This window comes from Orcinus orca, chromosome 12 (assembly GCF_937001465.1).
Source record: "Orcinus orca chromosome 12, mOrcOrc1.1, whole genome shotgun sequence".
In the NCBI taxonomy this organism is placed as follows: Eukaryota; Metazoa; Chordata; class Mammalia; order Artiodactyla; family Delphinidae; genus Orcinus; species Orcinus orca.
Window position 1 is genome coordinate 29,022,904 of NC_064570.1, and position 20,765 is coordinate 29,043,668.

Sequence of the window (20,765 nt, forward strand, 5' to 3'; positions counted from 1 at the left end):
ACATTCACACTGACCTCTGGGGATATAAAACAGCCTCTAGAGGCAAGGCTTCTTCAACAATAGACAACCATTTAGAGGGAGCTCTCACCTGTATCCCTCTCTAACCCATGCGTTTCCTGTCCCTGTGAAAAAACAAGGCTGTTTGAGCAATGAATACTCCTCTATGAATAGACCAAGTGGCTGATAGAGTTTACACCAGATTTGGAACAAGAAATGGCCACCAGTGGTACGAGGAGGAATCACAAGAGCAGCTCAAGTTAGAGCAGATGTTGGCCTTGGTTGTTTCCATATTGCAATGAACACTCACTGTGCAGTGAGAAGTAGCCAGCAGGCAAGGCACACTTTCCCTGCAGTAGCTGTACGATCTCCCAGTGAGACTCTAATTCCTCACACTGGCCTGGGAAGAGGACCTAGAGCCTGGAGCCTTCCCTAGGATTCTTAAAAGACAACCTCTAGGCAGCAAGTGTGCATCTTCTCTTTTGCTGCCAAAAGTCAGCACTAGGCCGAGGAGGCCAGGACAGAGGCATTCAGGCCTTGGACTCTTGAGTAGAGACTCAGCCAGAATCCTTTACTGTGTAGTCTTGTTTGCCTTTATAAGGTCAAGCAAACAGCTTCCACTCCTGCTACTGCCATCCAAGCTGCCCCCTTGATGCTAGGGCAGCTTTCCATAATATATATTTCCTGAATATATTTATGCATGTCTTTGCATATAAGTAACTTGAAAGTTTTAAGGAAAATGGACCACTAATTGAACTAAATAATTTCAATTTCCATGAACAAACAGTCTTAGACTTAGTTTTATAATGAGTTTAATATAGGTCATGTGGATTAATCATGCTCATGATGACTTTTATTTCTTATGACTAAAATGTACAATTGCCAATCAAGCTGATAAGTTCAGAGAATTAAATTTTCCTGTGGTTTAATTTTCTTTTCCTTCTTCTGTGACTAGACTTGGTATCTAATATATATCAGAATGTTATTTTCTAATATAAAGCACAAAAACATCTAGAGTGTTGAATACCATTATTCAAATAATGTTTAAAAAATTGCTTCCATCTTTCCCAGGAAACAGACTCTGAGACAGAAATTTGTGTGCAAGTGATTAATTAATGAGCACTCTTGGGAGAAACACCTGTGAGTGTTGAGAAACACTGCAAAGAGAGGAGGAGTTGAACCATGATTCTGTTGTAACGGAGGCCTCAGCAGATCCTCTAGAGCGGAGGTGACCCTTCAGAGTTGTCCTAAATCAGTTTGGACACCTATCTTGACTACCTTGGATGTAGGCTACTCCCAGGGAACAGGTGTTACCTTGGGTGAGGCAACTTCCTTGTACAAAGGGCAGTGTTCACTAGAGATTATCATATTAAGTGAAGTAAGTCAGACAGAGAAAGACAAGTATCATATGATATCACTTATATGTAGAATCTAAAAAACGATACAAATGAACTTATTTACAAAACAGAAACAGACTTACAGACTTCAAAAACAAATTTATGGTTACCAAAGGGGAAAGGTGAGGGGGTAGGGATAAATTAGGAGGTTGGGATTAACATACACACACTATTATATATAAAAATAATAATCAACAAGGACCTATTGTATAGCACAGGGAACTCTACTCAATACCCTGTAATAACCCATATGGGAAAAGAATCTGAAAAAGAATATATATATGTATATGTATAACTGAACCACTTTGCTGTACCTCTGAAACCAGTGCAGCATTGTAAATCAATTATACTCCAATATAAGATTAAAAATTAAAAAACAAAATAGATAAACAAGGATCTACTGTATATTCAATATCTTATAATAACCTATAAAAGCTTCTTTTCGGATTTGCTGTACACTTGAAACTAACACAACATTGTAAACATTTAATACTTCAATTTAAGAAATAGTTTAAGAAAGGTGAATTAATAAAAAAATTATCATAAAAAAGGGCAATGTCCAGAGAGGAACTCACTAAGAACCTTCAGCAGTCAACGCCCCAGCATCTGGAAGGATGAGTGCCTCAGCCCTTGAGGGGTATCTGGACTGACAGACCATAACATTCACTATACCTCCCACAGACACCATGTTGAAGACACCCTAAGACAGATCTAGATCCCAGCCTCACCCTATTTAAGGAAAACATTTGTTTGGACACACTGATATATTCTATATCAAACCACAGTATATTATCTTGTTGAGTCTTAAATACTGGAAAACTTTCTGGTTAGATTGTACCTATAGTGAAAACATAAGTATTTTGGAGTATACATGTGATACGGTGTTTTTCTATGTCAGAAGGCAGTTTTAGTTTATTTTTCAATCTTACAACTATCTTTTGGAAGTATAATTTTGATTCTGTGTTGTATGAATTGCAATTATTGTGAACATTCTCTTATTATTCTAGCATTGTACATAGTTGCCTATTTTCCAGGCAACTTGAGATATCTTGTGTGAGAAAAGATTTTATTTTCAATCTGAAGTGTCACATTGTTATAAAAAAATGAGTCTTGGATCTTTGAAGAGCAGTCTAGTTTTATTTGTATTATTAATTCAACAAGTCAGGATTCTGAACGTGAACGTTTCAATTTTTGTAAAATTAAATTACAATACTGTCTGAAAAGTTAAAATTAAAGGAAAGAATATGTCATTTTGAATGATATTTGTTTAAGATAACTTATATTAGAAGTCAGTTAGTATATAAAGCAGTGCAAACAAGAAGATCAGCGTAAAACAGAGGCATAATGTTGATTTTGTGGAACATCAAACAGAAATCGTGAAGCACGATCATTAAAAGAAGTTACATCAGAATGATAGTATATGTGGCATATACAATTATAGAAACAAGTATACTTAAAAGTTACTATACTTGGTGCAGGATCCAGGTGATGAACATAAATCAATCTGTGTTACAGAAAAAGAAAATTTTACTACTAATTAACGGCAATCAGTGAAGAAATAAAGCCAAAGGGAGTTTTGAATACATATAGACAAGTAAGGAGAACATTTCAGGTGAAGAAATTAGCAGTAGAACCTGGGAAATAGAATCCATCTAGAAAAGTCAGTCATGACTGAAGATAAATTATGATTAATATATTCACCACCATAGGAATATTAATATATTAGTGTTTTCTGGTGTTCACCAGACCTTGCTTTTTTTGCCTACTTTATTTTCTTAAAATATATCTTTTTTTTTCTCCAGAGAGATTGCTATTACTGATCTTTGAAAAAACTCATGGGAAGTGGTTTTCTCCTTTCTTAGGGTTGCATTTAAATCATCCTGAGATTTTTCTAATTGGACGCATGTTTGGCTTCTGAACAAAGAACAGGATAACCTGTCACCTGAGGCTATAACAATGATTCATTTGCACTAAGATGATTAAGGAATGCTTATATTTTAGCTAAAAGTCAAGAATCCAATGTTGAATATCAATGATTTTTCATAAATCTGGAAGATACTTTACCTACAATTTTCAAAATTAGTTTTGGGGGTTGGGAGAATATCCATGAGAGAGATCAAATGTATGCATCATGGGCTTTTTATTGACTGTCAGTGTTCTTTCAGTGACCCAATGAGACTCACTGCATAAAATCAGGCTATACCATAAGAGATAACAATGAAGAAAGAGCATCATCACTAAAGAAACTTACCTCCCAAAAGCCCTTACCCACAATTTCTCTAGGCTGAACATTCAGTCCAGGTGAACTGATATGCCCAGGGTTTCCCAGCACATCTGGTTTCCCACATCAGCATCCCCAAGACTGACTTCTGATTCTAGCCATATCTGCACTGCACAGTTCCAGGTGACTTCAGGCTCACCTCAGCTAACACTGTCCTATCCAGGGTACATGCTCTCTACTTATGGGCTTCCTGCATTCAAGTGCAACATAGGGGTTGGAGGGGTAGTTTTAATGCCCAGAGGCAATCCTCAACTGAGGAGGGATAGGAACTGTTGGGTAAATGCCCCATCTTCCTCCAATTTTTCACAGGGGACAATTCTGGGAGGCATTGTGAACATTTCCCAGTCAGTCCAAGAGGAACTAAGCCAATTGCCCAAAACAGCAACCTTAATCATACACCTTTAGGTCGAATATTCCTCCTTTCCTGCCTCATTTCCCTCTTTTTCACTTCTCCCAGGGACCAGATTCCAAATAAACTAACAGCAGCCAAGTTCTTGTCTCTGCTTTCCTTTTGGAGGAACCCTGATTCATATACTTCTGACTGTTATTATTGTCATCATTATGTTATTTATCTCATGTGAAAAATGAGTCATCTCAAAATCCTTCCTGCTTAAATTTGACAAATATTAAGTTTTTATGTATACTTTTGTCTATTTTGTTCTACTGACAAATTTATGTATTGTTTGGAATTGTGTTTGTTTTATAATACATTAATATATATATAAAAGCATATTTTCCTTCCATTTTTCCTCCTTGTAGAGATATTTGTGGTTCTTAGTAACTTATTTTTCATAAGAATTCTAAATTAATTTTATCCAATTCCAAGATAACTCACATTGTGATTGCAGTAAATGATTTCAGAATTTGCATTAAATTTACATATTAATTTGGAAAGAATTGCATTTTTAATATTATGTTGTTTCATTCAGAAATGAAATATATTTTCTCAAGAGTCTCAGTTCATTTGGGATGCTATAACAAAATACTGCAGACTGAGTGACAACAGAAATTCATTTCTCACAGTTCTAGAGTTTGGGAAGTCCAAGATCAAGACACCAGCAGATTCAGTATCTAGTGAGGGCCCTCTTCCTGGTTCATGGACCATTTTCTCTCTGTAACTTCACATGGTTACTGGTGGGTCAAAAGGCTAGGAAGTTCTCTGGGGTCTCTTTTAGAAGGACACTAATCCCATTCATGAGGACTCTACCCTCATGACCTAATCACCTCCCAAAAGTCTCCCCTACTAATATCATCATATTGCAGGTTAGGTTTCAACACATGAATTTTGGGGGAACACAAATATTCAGTCTATAGCACCAAGTGTTCATGTATCACTATTATATAATTTTCTTTAAATTCCTTACCTTTCTTACATAATATATTCCTAGGTATTATTTTTTCATTTGGGTTGTTATTATTAATTGATATTTGTTTTTCAATTTGGATTTTTAACTGGTTGCTAATATAGAGAAAGTCTGTTTTGTAAGTCTTTTTTTTCTTTTATCTGGCTACTTTACTAAATTTCTTATACAGTCTTCTATGTACTCTGAGCATATAACCTTATCATATGTATGTATAGGTAACTTTGCCTTCTCTTCTTTAATATTGATTATTTCTATTTATTTTCTCATTGCATTTGTTAGAGCCTCTCAAATGATATTGAATTATAGTAGTAATAGCAGGTATCACTTACATAGCTTTTATTTTTAGTAGAAATTATCTCAGTTTTAATTATTTTCTACACTGGAGTTTTGGTAGCAAGCTTTTTATTATATTTAAGTAGTTATCTTCTATTTCCATTTTATGTAGAGTTTTTATTATGAGGTTTAACAAAATTCCAGGAATTGAGGGAGTGAGGTGGGGAGAATTCCTCATGGCTGTACACAGAGGGGAAGGAGGCAGTAAAACGGGAGAGTTTGGTGGAAATAAAATTACTTAGCAAGGTTGCAGATGAGAAGTGTTACATATGAAGTTTACATGTGGAAAGAGACTGGCCTGAGGAAGAGGTAGAATCTCTCGCTGGCCAAGCTGAAAGGAGGGAAGGCAAGGTGCTTGAAGACCCAGAGAATCTCTGACTTGAAGAAAGGAGATGTTTTCTTTCCTTGTAAACTACCTTGTCTCTTTTTAAGAAAAATTTGGGTATAAACTAACATGGGCAGACAAATAGGGCTTATTTTAGGTTTGAGACTGGTGGGTATGAATGATGCTGTATGACTCAATAGAGTGATCACAGACTGGCAGACAGGGAAGCTCGAAGGAATAAAGAAAAAGGGCAGATTAGCGAGAGTGCATACAAAGGGGCTGATGGGAGTAAAGATGCTATGGTGAAAGAGGGTGATGTCAAGATGCTACATGAAGCTGGGTGTCAGTGACTTAGCAGGGTGATGGTGAGTGAAATTAAAATCAGAGGACTCCAAGGCAAGAGTTTTTAAAGAGCTGTTAACATGGAGGTTGAAGTAAATCTAAGTTGATGGTAGAGACTTCAAAAAGAAAGAACAAAAATAAACTAGGTGCTGAGTCACTGAGGAAACTAAGATGACAGAGATGAGTGTGGGCACAGGTATTAATACTAGATGATAAACTTAAGTAAATATTAATTGTGGTCTTCGCTAAGGCAGTGGGGAGCTACTCGTGGGTTAGAATGAGAATACAACAGGCTAATAAATGCACAGGTAGATAGTAGGGAATTGCAGAGCAAGAGAGGAACAAGTGTTCAAGAGGAGCCTGCAGGTGGGCAAGGCAAGTGAGGATAAGAAATAAAGGAAGGAGATGATTTCGAGTTAGTTTGAAGTCACATGTTAATTGTATCAGAGAGTTTAATGATTATGCTGTATGTTATCAGTGGAGGGCTGAGTAGTCCCTCCAGTCCCAAAGATTTAAATAAAACTTTGTGGTGTGTGGCTTCTAAAACTTCGTTTTACAGTAGGCATAGGGGTTTAAAGATTCTTCTACTGGCTCAGTGGTTAAGAATCCGCCTGCCAATGCAGCGGACAAGGGTTTGAGCCCTGGTCTGGGAAGATCCCACGTGCTGCGGAGCAACTAAGCCCGTGCACCACAACTACTAAGCCTGCGCTCTAGAGCCCGTAAGCCACAACTACTGAGCCAGCGTGACACAACTACTGAAGCCCGTGCACCTACCCGTGCTCTGCAACAAGAGAAGCCACCGCAATGAGAAGCACTCCCATTGCAACTAGTCCCTGTTCACCGCAACTAGAGAAAGTCCACATGCAGTAATAAAGACCCAATGTAGCCAAAATAATTAATTAATTAATTAAATTAAAAAGAAATTTAAAGATTCTTTTACTGGTCTTGTGTGTGTGTGTGTATGTGTGTGCATATGTCTAGGTGTGTTAGGGTTGCCAGATTTAGCAAATTAAATACAGACTACCCAGCTAAATTTAAATTTCAGAAAACAAAGAATAATTTTTTAGTATATGTATGTCCCATGCAATTGAGCATATTTCACAGGCCATATTTGTACTAATTTTTTGTTATTTGTCTGAAATTCAAATGTAACTGCTGTGGTTCTGTGTACATATGTAGGCAGGTATCGGGGATATGAGCTGAGATATCCTTTCAAACTTAATATCTTAAAAGAACAGCTCAGAATAAGTCATGAGAAATCTTATCGCTGTATATTTTCCTAATCATTATAAATTTAACAGGCAATGGAATTTACATACATGGAATTTGTTTCCGATTTTTTAAAAAAGGTTTCCAAGGTTCAAGCATAAACAGAGGAATTTGTTCTTTAATAATAGCTTCTATAGTTAAACTTTTCATGTACTTCCTCACACCAACCCCTCTCAAAGACCAACCTAAAAAGAATTTTCTTTCAAAGGAAAATGTCATATTAGGATTTTGAGAAATTTATGACCTTTTAATATTTAGAAACTCACATTGGAATTCTTGCACTGTTCAATGATTATATTGCTGTTATCAACCTATAAAATTCAAATATAATTGAAGAACTACACACATGATTTCCTCATGTGAATGGAAAAGTTATATTTGCAATTCAACCCATTCATTAAAATTATAGTCAAATTTTCATGAGATTAAAAAAATTCTGTAAATATAATGGAATTATTTACTTAGATTCTACTTTTTAAAAAATTGAAGGTGCCAAAAATTATGTGAATTGGGACAAAACAGAAGCCTGGAGTTTGTTTTCTAACCATGGCTTGTGGTCCCTTCACATGATACTCCGCATCTCTACTCAGAGAAGAATGTGGTTCTGATGAGCACATGGACTGGGGTATCGTCTGGGGCTAGTTTTTAGCACTCCAAACATGTGAGTGGCTGAAGTTAAATCCAGAAGTCCTTAGAAGTGTGTTTTGTGTGTTTACATAGCAGTTCTCAGTGGCATCCATCTTCCTTACACCGGATGGTCCAACCCACTGAAGTAGCATCTCTGTGATGTTAGATTTAATAGTCTTTACTGGAGATTGCCTCTGCTTCAAGGTCCTGCCTGGTGTCTGCAAGCCCTCTTTGCCTCTCAGATGAGCCACTTGGTATCTATATGCCATCACCTCCACTCCTCTTTACTCCCTCTTCCCTGTGGGTTGAGAGCTGTGTCCTGACTCCAGATGGCAGGCAGGGGAACTGCAGGCACTCGAACTTGGTACTCTGTGATTTGGAAACAAAGCACCTAGAAGCTTATGTATCTTCAACATTTACCATGTGAATCCATGGTTCTTTATGGTTTCACATCCATTGTGAAATGACACAAAACCTCCCATGGTAAATTATATTATTCACAGATTACAGATAAGGGGACTGAGATCAAAATGGAAAAGACAAAGAAACTAACATTTACTGAGCATTTGCTATGTGTCAGGCATTTTACAAACATCCTCTCATTTAATTCTCACCACAAACCTAAGAATTATGTGTTGTAAGAGGCAGGAGTTACAACATATATTTTACAGATGAAGAAATGTGCTCAGAAGAGTTAAGAAACTTGTCCAAGGACATACAGCTAACAAGTGGTGGAAGAAGAATTCAAATGAAGCCTTATAATTCTAAAGCTCATGCTTGTTCCATTTCACAATGGTTCTCCATGGAAGTCAGTTAGCTTGTCTAAGTTTACTCACCTAGGAAATGGGGGATATAGGATTCAAACTTAGGTAGGTCTGACTCCAAAGCCCATAAAAAATAGCATTTAAAACAAACTTATGGTTACCAAAGGGGAAAGGGGGGGAGGGAGGAATAAATTAGAAATTTGGATTAACAGATACACATATATACATATAACTGAATCTCTTTGCAGTACACCTGAAACATCGTAAATCAACTATACTTCAATAAATAAATAAATAGCATTTAATGGGGCTGATTAGACCATTCAAAAAATGTTGCTGTCTGTAGTAGATCCAAAAAAGAGCACTACAGCTCTTGTCATTAGTAAGTTCTAAAAATGTGTGTGTGTGTGTGTATGTGTGTGTGGTTTTGGGAATACACTGAGCACATTGCCTTAAAAAAGATGTTAAGAGGTCTACCACTAACTTCCTCCTTCCCCAAGCATTAGTGCTTAAAGTCCATTGAGTGAACCTTGGTGTTTGAATATAACTACTTTATTCACACAGCAATGGGGTTAGGCTGATGCCATCCCTCTAATGAGTCATGCAGCTCAAGCACAGGCTTAAGATCCTAATGGATTTCTTAATCAGCAGTACTCAGTGTCCAGAGATAGTACCAGATATGCTTCTTAAAGGATGGAGTATGGGTAGGTGGGAGTCATTTCATGGGAGTAAAAGATTGGAAGAAACTTGGCTTCTAGTTTTAGCTTTGAGACTAATAGACTGTGGGATCTTGGGCAGACTGCTTAACCTGTGTGGGCCTTTAGTTTCTTTATGTAGATGGGGGCTGGGTGGGCCATGTCTTTATGTTCACCTATATTTAGCATTCATTATATTATGACTTAGTGATATTTTCTGCATTTTGCTTTCACCTGTTAAGAAGCAAAATCATCTGCAGTGGCTCTACAGTTATGATGGGATTTCTTTAGAAAGCAGAGTCAGGGAAGTCATGGGGAAAATGGTATGGCAGACAGGATTGACCTTTGAGTCAATCCCATATCTTCTCCTGGCCTCAAGTACCCAGCAACAGCAGATGTCTTGCCTGCTTTTAGCATATCTCCCAGATCTGCTCCTTTGCAGGCAGCTTTCCATTGACAGACTTTCCTAGCGGGCCCTTGCTTGCTTCATATACTCCCTCCAGACCAGTCTGTTCTGGATCTCATCCTGGGTCTCACACAGAGGTAATATTCACAGTGATTCTAGCCCTAGGGGAAAACTATTTGGGTTTTAATCTTGGCCTGATCATCTCTCAGCTGTGTGGTATCTGGAAGATTACTTCACATTTCTGTGCTCCAGTTTTCTTACCTGTAAAACAGGGGAGATGATGGTGCTTACCTCACTAGCATGTCATGTGCATTAAATGTGTTGAAAAGTGTAGAAAAATTCAGCAGAATGCCTGACATATAGTAAATGAAAAATGTATATTATATAACAAATAGGATTAGAAGCTTCTGGGCGACTGATATAACATGTTAATTAGAACTAATGTACTCATGGATGGCTACGACTATACATTTTTCCTATCCCTAAAGATGAATGTGCATTTTCCCACTTTTGTATATTAATGAAATGAATGGCTTCATGGGGATTACCGGCATTATGGCTTACTATTAAGGCAGATAGATTGGGTGAATACCCTTTCAGCAATCCTAAGATCACACCCCATAAGCTCCCTTTGAATCATGGGACTGGCTCTGAGTATACAGTTGACAGTACTGGGCAGAAGGCTGCCCACGCTTGCCAGCACTCCTGACAAGAGTGATCAAGAGTTACTACAAGAACCACCAGAGATACATTTCTTACCACTCCTTTGAAAAGTTGTTAGAGTGGCACTAGATATGTTTACACACACACACATACACACTAAATACTAGAGTCCTCTCTAGGGTACTAAAAGAACTATGAGAGCATCATAGGGCATTAAGACTCCCTCTTGCTAGAGAACCAGAATCACAACTAACTGATGAACAATCATTGACAGGAAGACACTGAAACTCACCGAAAAAGATACCCCACATCCAAAGACAAAGGAGAAGCCACAATGAGATGGTAGGAAGGGCGCAATCACAATAAAATCAAATCCCATAACCACTGGGTGGCTGAATCACAAACTGGAGAACAATTATACCACAGAAGTCCACCCACTGGAGTGAAGGTTCTGAGCCCCACGTCAGGCTTCCCAATCTGGGGGTCCAGCAACGGGAGGAGGAATTCCCAGAGAATCAGACTTTGAAGGTTAGCGTGATTTGATTGCAGGACTTTGACAGGACTGGGGGAAGCAGAGACTTCACTTTTGGAGGGCACACACAAAGTGGTGTGGGCATCAGGACCCAGGGGGAAGGAGGAGTGACCCCATAGGAGACTGGACCAGACATACCTGCTAGTGCTGGAGGGTCTCCTGTAGACATGGGGGGTGGCTGTGGCTCACCAATGGGACAAGGACACTGGCAGCAGAATTTCCGGGAAGTACTTCTTGGCACAAGTCCTCCCAGAGTCCACCATTAGCCCCACCAAAGAGCCTGTAGCCCCCAGGGCTGGGTTGCCTCAGGTCAAACAACCAACAGGGAGAGAACTCAGCCCCACCCATTAACAGAGAAGCAGATTAAAGTTTGACTGAGCTCTGCCCACCAGAGCAACACCCAGCTCTACCCACCACCAGTCCCTCATATCAGGAAGCATGCACAAGCCACTTAGATAGCCTCATCCACCAGAGGGCAAACAGCAGAAGCAAGAAGAACTACAAGCCTGTGGAACGAAAACCACATTCACAGAAAGATAGGCAAAATAAAAAGGCAGAGGACTATGTACCAGATGAAGGAACAAGATAAAACTCCAGAAAAACACCTAAATGAAGTGGAGATAGGCAACCTTCCAGAAAAAGAATTCAGAATAATGATAGTGAAGATGATCCAGGACCTCAGAAAAAGAATGGAGGCAAAGATCGAAAAGATGCAAGAAATGTTTAACAAAGATATAGAAGAATCAAAGAACAAACAAACAGAGGTGAACAATACAATAACTGAAATGAAAAATACACTAGAAGGCATCAATAGCAGAATAACTGAGGCAGAAGAACGAATAAGTGACCTGGAAGGCAGAATGGTAGAATTCACGGTTGTGGAACAGAATGAAAAGAAATGAAGACAGCCTAAGAGAACTCTAGGAAAACATTAAATGCACCAACATTCGCGTTATAGGGGTCCCAGAAGGAGAAGAGAGAGAGAAGGGACCCGAGAAAATATTTGAAGAGATTATAGTTGAAAACTTCCCTAACATGGGAAAGGAAAGAGCCACCCAAGTCAAGGAAGTGCAGAGAGTCCCAGGCAGGACAAACCCAAGGAAGAACACTCTGAGACACATAGTAATCAACCTGACAAGAATAAAAGACAAATGAAAATTATTAAAAGGCACAAGGGAAAAATGACAAATAATATAAAAGGGAACTCCGATAAGATTAAGAGTTGATTTCTCAGCAGAAACTCTATAAGCCAGAAGGGAGTGGCACGATATATTGAAAGTAATGAAAGGGAAACACCTACAACGAAGATTATTTTACCTGGCAAGGATATCATTCAGGTTCAATGGAGAAATTAAAAGCTTTACAGACAAGCAGAAGCTAAGAGGATTCAGCACCACCAAACCAGCTCTACAACAAATGCTAAAGGAACTTCTCTAAGTGGGAAACACAAAGAAGAAAAGGACATACAAAAACAAACCCAAAACAATTAAGAAAATGGTAATAGGAACATACATATTGATAATAACCTTAAATGTAAATGGATTAAATGCTACAACCAAAAGACACAGGCTCACTGAATGGATACAAAAACAAGACCTATATAAATGCTGTCTACAAGAGATGCACATCAGACCTAGGGACACATTCAGACAGAAAGTGAAGGGATGGAAAAAGATATTCCATGCAAATGGGAATCAAAAGAAAGCTGAAGCAGTAATACTCATATCAGATAAAATAGACTTTAAAATAAAGAACGTTACAAGAGACAAGGAAGGATACCACAAAATGATTAAGGGATCAATCTAAGAAGAAGATATAACAATTATAAATAAATATGCACCCAACATAGGAGCACCTCAATCCATAAGCCAAATGCTAACAGCTATAAAAGAGGAAATCGATAGTAACACAAAAATAGTGGGGGACTTTAACATCTCACTTACACCAATGGACAGATCATCCAGACAGAAAATTAATAAGGAAACACAAGCTTTAAATGACACAATAGACCAGATAGATTTAATTGATATTTATAGGACATTCCATCCAAAACCAGAAATTACCCTTTCTTTTCAAGTGCACAAAGAACATTCTCCAGGATACATCACATCTTGGGTCACAAATCAAGCCTCAGTAAATTTAAGAAAATTGAAATCATATCAGGCACCTTTTCCGACTATGCTATAAGATTAGAAATAAATTACAGGGAAAAAAATGTAAAAAACACAAACACATGGAGGATAATCAATACCCTACTAAATAACCAAGAGATCACTGAAGAAATCAGAGAAGGAAATCAAAAAATACCTAGACACAAATGACAATGAAAACATGATGATCCAAAACCTAGGAGATGCAGCAAAAGCAGTGCTAAGAGGGAAGTTTATAGCAATATAATCCTGCCTCAAGAAACAAGAAAAATCTCAGATAAACAATCTAACTGTACAAAAGAACTAGAGAAAGAAGAACAAACAAAACCTAAAGTCAGTAGAAGGAAAGAAATCATAAAGATCAGAGCAGAAATAAATGAAATAGAAAGAAAGAAAACAATAGCAAAGATCAATAACGCTAAAAGCTGGTTCTTTGAGAAGATAAACAAAATTGATAAACCATTAGCCACACTCATCAAGAAGAAGATGGAGAGGACTCAAATCAATAAAATTAGAAATGAAAAAGGAGAAGTTACAACAGACACTGCAGAAATACAAAGCATCATATGAGACTACTACAAGCAACTCTATGCCAATAAAATGGATAACCTGGAAGAAATGGACAAATTCTTAGAAAGGTATAACCTTCCAAGACTGAACCAGGAAGAAATAGAAAATATGAACAGACAAATCACAAGAAATGAAATTGAAACTGTGATTAAAGATCTTCCAACAAACAGAATTCCAGGATCAGATGGCTTCACAGGTGAATTCTATCAAACATTTAGAGAAGAGCTAACACCTATCCTTCTCAAACTCTTCCAAAAATTGCAGAGGAAGGAACACTCCCAAACTCATTCTACAAGGCCACGATCACCCTGATACCAAAACCAGACAAAAATACTACTAAAAAGTACAGTCCAATATCATTGATGAACATAGATGCAAAAATCCTCAACAAAATACCAGCAAACAGAATCCAACAACATATTAAAAGGATGATACACCATGATCAAGTGGGATTTATCCCAGGGATGCAAGAATTCTTCAATATATGCAAATCAATCAATGTGATACACAATATTAAGAAATTGAAGGATAAAAACCATATGTTCATCTCAGTAGATGCAGAAAAAGGTTTTGAGAAAATTCAACACCTGTTTATGTTAAAAACTCTCCAGAAAGTGGACATAGAGGGAACCTACTTCAACATAATAAAGGCTATATATGACAAACCCACAGCAAACATCATTCTCAATGGTGAAAAACTGAAAATATTTCCTCTAAGATCAGGAACAAGACAAGGCTGTCCACTCTCACCACTATTATTCAACATAGTTTTGGAAGTCCTAGCCACAGCAATCAGAGAAGAAAAATAAATAAAAGTAATACATATTGGAAAAGAAGAAGTAAAACTGTCACTCTTTGCAGATGACATGATACTATACATAGAAAATCCTAAAGATGCCACCGGAAAATTACTAGAGCTAATCAATGAATTTGATAAAGTAACAGGATACAAAATTAATGCACAGACATCACTTACATTCCTATACACTAACAATGAAAGATCAGAAAGAGAAATTAAGGAAACAATCCCAGTCATCATTACAATAAAAAGAATAAATACTTAGGAATAAACCTACCTAAGGAGGTAAAAGACCTGTACTCAGAAAACTATGACACTAATGAAAGAAATTAAAGATGATACAAACAGATGGAGAGGTATACCGTGTTCTTGGATTGGAGGAATCAATATTGTGAAAATGACTATTCTACCCAAAGCAATCTACAGATTCAATGCAATCCCTCTAAAACTACCAATGGCATTTTTCACAGAACTCAAACAAAAAATCTTAAAACTTGTATGGAGACACAAAAGACCCCAAATAGCCAAAGCAGTCTTGAGGAAAAAAAACGGAGCTGGAGGAATCAGACTCCCTGACTTCAGACTATACTATAAAGCTACAGTAATCAAGACAATATGGAACTGGCACAAAAACAGAAATATAGATCAATGGAAGAGGATAGAAAGCCCAGAGATAAACCCACACACCTATGGTCAACTAATCTATGACAAAGGAGGCAAGGATATTATATGGAGAAAAGACAGTCTCTTCAATAAGTGGTTCTGGGATAATTGGACAGCTACATGTAAAAGAATGAAATTAGAACACTCCCTAACATCATACACAAAACTAAACTCAAAGTGGATTAAAGACCTAAATGTAAAACCAGACAATATAAAACTCTTAGAGGAAAACATAGGCAGAACACTCTGACATAAATCACAGCAAGATCTTTTTTGACCCACCTCCTAGAGTAATGGAAATAGAAACAAAAATAAACAAATGGGACCTAATGAAACTTAAAAGTTTTTGCGCAGCAAAGGAAACTATAAACAAGATAAAAAGACAGCCCTCAGAATGGGGGAAAATATTTGCAAACAAATCAATGGGCAAAGGATTAATCTCCAAAATATATAAACAGCTCATGCAGCTCAATATTAAAAGAACAAACAACCCAATCAAAAATTGGGCAGAAGACCTAAATAGACATTTCTCCAAAGAAGACAAGCAGATGGCCAAGAGGCACATGAAAACCTGCTCAACATCACTAATTATTAGAGAAATGCAAAACTACAATGAGGTATCACCTCACACTGTTTAGAATGGCCATCATCAGAAGATCTACAAACAACAAAAAGTGCTGGAGAAGGTGTGGAGAAAAGGGAACCCTCTTGCACTGTTGGTGGGAATGTAAATTGATACAGCCACTATGGAGAACAGTATGGAGGTTCCTTAGAAAACTAAAAATAGAATTACCATATGACCCAGCAATCCCACTACTGGGCATATACCCAGAGGAAAACATAATTCATAAAGACACATGCACCCCAATGTTCATTGCAGCACTATTTACAATAGCCAGTCCGTGGAAGCAGCCTGAAGGCCCATCGACAGACCAATGGACAAAGAAGATGTGGTACATATACACAATGGAATATTACTCAGCCATAAAAAAGGAATGAAATTGGGTCATTTGTAGAGACATGGATGGACCTAGAGACTGTCATACAGAGTAAAGTAAGTCAGAAAGAGAAAAACAAATAACGTATGCATATTAACGCATATATGTGGAATCTAGAAAAATGGTACAGATGAACCGGTTTGCAAGGCAGAAATAGAGACACAGATGTAGAGATCAAATGTATGGACACCAAGGGGTAAAGTGGGGGTTGTTGTTGTTGGTGGTGGGATGAATTGGGAGATTGGGATTGACATGTATACACTAATATGTATAAAATTGATAACTAATAAGAATCTGCTGTATAAAAAAATGAAATTAAAAAAAAGAAAGCATCATAGAGCATTTATAATGCAAGTATTGCCCTCTACATCAATCTTCAATATTTCTGTTAAACACTGCACTGCATTTTATGTTTCTATTGACTTGACATTGAGGATAAAAGAGTGAATTGGTGTAATTTTTTGTTTTGTAATAATATTGTGCATATCAGAAGTTTATTATGTAACTATTGAAAGGAACCACTATCCAAATGTGAGCAGAAAAACCTGGATTTTTTTCAACTGTCATACATTTCCTTATTAATGAAATTTTCGGACAATGTTTTTTTCTGGTTATGGTCAGAAAACCACAAAGAATGCAAAGAAGGAAAGAAACTGAACAGAAAAACGGATCAAATGGAATTAACTTTTTACCAATGTCCTGCTTTGCTCCCTCTATTGGGTTTGATATTTGGAAATTTGTAAAAGGTTTGGCATTATGTGTATGAGTATTTTTCCACATGACGCACGCATTTTTATTGAGTCCATTTGGCATCTTTAAACATCACCATGCAGTGAGTGCCAAGTGCTAGTATGATTAAACACAGGAATCTGAATGGTTTGGTTGAATAGCTATTGGGGCTTTTCATTACAAAACCTGACCTTGTCAAGGATTGGTTTCAAAAGAAACCATGTACTTTATTGATTAGGATTTTTTTTTAATAAAAAGTTACAGTAAAAATTTTCAAAAGCAAACTAGGAAGAAGGCATTTGAAACATTTCTGTATGGACCAGAATAAGATTTAGCACTTACAGCAGAGTTTAAAGCCAAATATCCAACTGAAGTTACCAAGAGCAGCTTCAATGTGTAGTGGATTTGGACTAATAATGAGAGATACTTTGTATTGCTTTCCTTATAAGATCGGCATTTTTTTGTATTCTACTCTTACCAAAGGCCAAGTGTCCTGGCTGATATTATTTTATGAACTGAATGAATGACTAGAATAACTTTTATGAACCTCCAGTGAGCTACTAACCGTGCACATAGCCACATCTCTTCTGCTATAGGAAAAATCTCACATTATTTACACATATATGCAAGGTATTTCTCCATTCTATTTTTGGACCTTTTTTTTTTGCATCCTTTATTTACTTACAATAATCTTCTCTTTCATTCAAGGAACATTTCAATAACTGCAGGGAAAAAAAGTACAAGGTAAGATATCTGTATTTGAAATATCAACTTCAAAAAGCACGGGGGAGAAAACAGTATGTTTCCTGTTTCTTTTCCAAAACAAAAGAAGTAAGAAATTCTTTCATGTTTTTTTTTTGTGTGTTTTGCAAATCACATTGTCCTCAACTTTTAAAATAATAATCTTCCTTGACAGCCATTTAATAATTGTGAGTGATCTATGACTTTATTATAAAGTACTCATCTCATCTAATGATCTATTTCCTTTACCCCAGGGACCAAGTACAAAGCTAAGGAATTATCTTGGTGATACTTTTAATAACTTCCTGTGGGATTGCAAACCTCAACTGCAGCCAGCTCTGCAAAGGAGTTAATCATGTAATTTCACAGATTAGACACCACAGGGTTACTAATGAGAAACTTCAGTTTCGTGATAAACTTTTTTTTTCCAGGAATATTTTGAGAGGCCTGTAACCTTTGGCTGACACCCAGCAAGGCTATTAGTTTAACCATGGGATGCACTACCAAATGCGCAAGAGTCAGCAGAACTTCTTTTCTGGAAAGCTGATTATAAGAATAGTTTTGTTAAGAAACTCCAGAAACAAATGGAATGGGTGAAAAAAAAAAAAAAAAAAGGAGGAAGGAGAAAGAGAAGCATAAAAAAACTTATCAACTTCTGTTGGTTGGCATAACTTCAGCTTCTAGTGTCTTTTCCACCATATGCTCAAGATGGAAACCACAGTTCACATTTAAATGTCATGCTGCCCTCTGTTCCATAAACATGTATCATCCATCACTAAATATTTAGATCTGAATTGTTGGAGCTGAGTTCTGTGCCAGGGGTAGGGGGATTAATTCCTTTCAAGGTCCTCACATGATGGATTTTACACTGGAGTAAACATCCGAGAAGAGCTCACACTAAAACCATAAAATATATAAAGTTTAAAGTTTAATTAAGTCAACATTATTTAAAGTGGTTGTCATATTTTATGGCAAACTTTTCATGTTTATTTTGTATGACTCCTAATAAATAAGCCCCTCCTGATCAGACAAAAAACACAGTTAGATTAAAGTCAAAGGCTCCAAACCTAGGACTGGGAAAAGAGTATTCCTAAATTGGGGATAATACAACCTTTTCCCATTATACTTTTATTTCAAAAACTAACCTCTTAGCTAAACACTGAGTCAGTATCCTGTATAGACAGAATATTTGAAAATCCTTTAAGGCTTTATCAACTGGACTGTGGGGGCACAATAAACTCACATAGAAAGGAGCACAGGCTAGCAAATAATGAAGAAGAACCCATGTAATGAAACAACTTTCATTCGATGTTTTCATCCTATAATAATATATAGACAGCAAAAGAAGAAAAATAACTAATTCAAAGTAAGCTCATATTAGCTTGTTAACTTCTTAAAAATAATTTTTCTTAAAAGGTAAATTTTTGAAAGGAAACTAACCCCTCCTCCATAAATCAGTACTCTAGAGCACTAGATTTTCTCCCTTAGTATTAAATAAGGAAATTGATAATCATACACTCTTTCATGTTTGATGGATATGGTATTTAAGGATAAAGAGAAAGTGAAGGACAGAGACCAGCTAAAGCGAATTCCTTACCGCGAAGAATTGAAGTACGGTTGCCACTCTGTACAGACTTTGTTTTTTTGTTTTTTTTTTTTTTGCGGTACGCGGGCCTCTCACTGTTGTGGCCTCTCCCGTTGCGGAGCACAGGCTCTGGACACGCAGGCTCAGCGACCATGGCTCACGGGCCTAGCCTCTCCGCGGCATGTGGGATCTTCCCGGACCAGGGCACGAACCTGCGTCTCGGCAGGCGGACTCTCAACCACTGCGCCACCAGGGAAGCCCCAGACTTTCTCTTTTTAAAGTAAAATCTCCCTCAGTACAACAGTGAGAGCCCTATTTCTTCCCGTAGGGGGGAAAAAAAAAATCTCTGTCCAAAGAAGTAGTTAAGCTTGTAAGGAGAGTTTTAGAGTTGGAATAAACCTTTAGCACTTGTTCAAACATGATGTTTTCTGAGAAGAAGACCAAAGCTGAGAGAAGTGAATCTTCCCAGTTCACACCGCTAACTGGTGGCAAAGTAGGTTTAGAATGTGTATCTTCCATTGCCCATCTTACTGCTTTCCTATTCAGAATACTGTTTTAATAATGTAGATATCTGCAGAGAAAGTTCAAGATAGGCATAACTGATGGTCCTTCAGAAGATGGAGATTGTAATAATAACTTCGATGGTTCTTAGGTTGCATATTTTCAGAAACTAGGTGATTTGATGCAACATGCTAATCACTGTAAAATGTAGCTACAGTGAAAGTAAGAGATACTATTTGTCAATTGCATCCTGCATTTACACAGTAAACACCCATCAATATCAGATATCAGATATCACTGGCTTCACCTCCGGATTTCAGAAGCTACATATTGAGGGCAAAGTGTCTTTCCAAAATACCAAATTACTGAGAAGGTTGAGGATAATTTTTCCCTAAACTGGGGCTCACATTTTTTTTTTTGATAAGTCCCTATATATATATATATATATATATGCATATGTGTGTGTGTATGTGTGTGTGTGTGTGTATATATATATATATATATATATATATATATACACATACATATATATAAAAGAACCTAGATAGAATTCTTTCCTGGAGTAAAAATATATATCTATCAAATGAAAAAAATACATGCTATCGATATAGCTCATTATCACTTGGACTAGAGTTTGAGGTTTCAGTGAACTGAAAAAAATGTTTTAACTTATTGAAATCTGACAAGAAAAACACAAAATTCATCTCATTCTTTTCTGCTGAGAAAATGTCTCTTTACATTGCCATGCTTAGCATATTCTCTAAAGTCCGTACATCATTCTTACTTGAATTTTTGGTTCTAGATCACTTTCTCTCCATATTTCTACATAGTTCTCTTTGTCATAAACAATGAAAGGATTGTATTGATACATATGAATATATCATAGTTTGCTAAATGCCTCCTCTGGAGATTACATGTTTTATGAAATAAACATGTGATTAAAAGGAAAAGAAATGAAGATAAAAATTATACTTTTGCACTGAAAGAGAACTTCTGATTAAGATTGTGATTACAGAACACAAAAACATTATGCC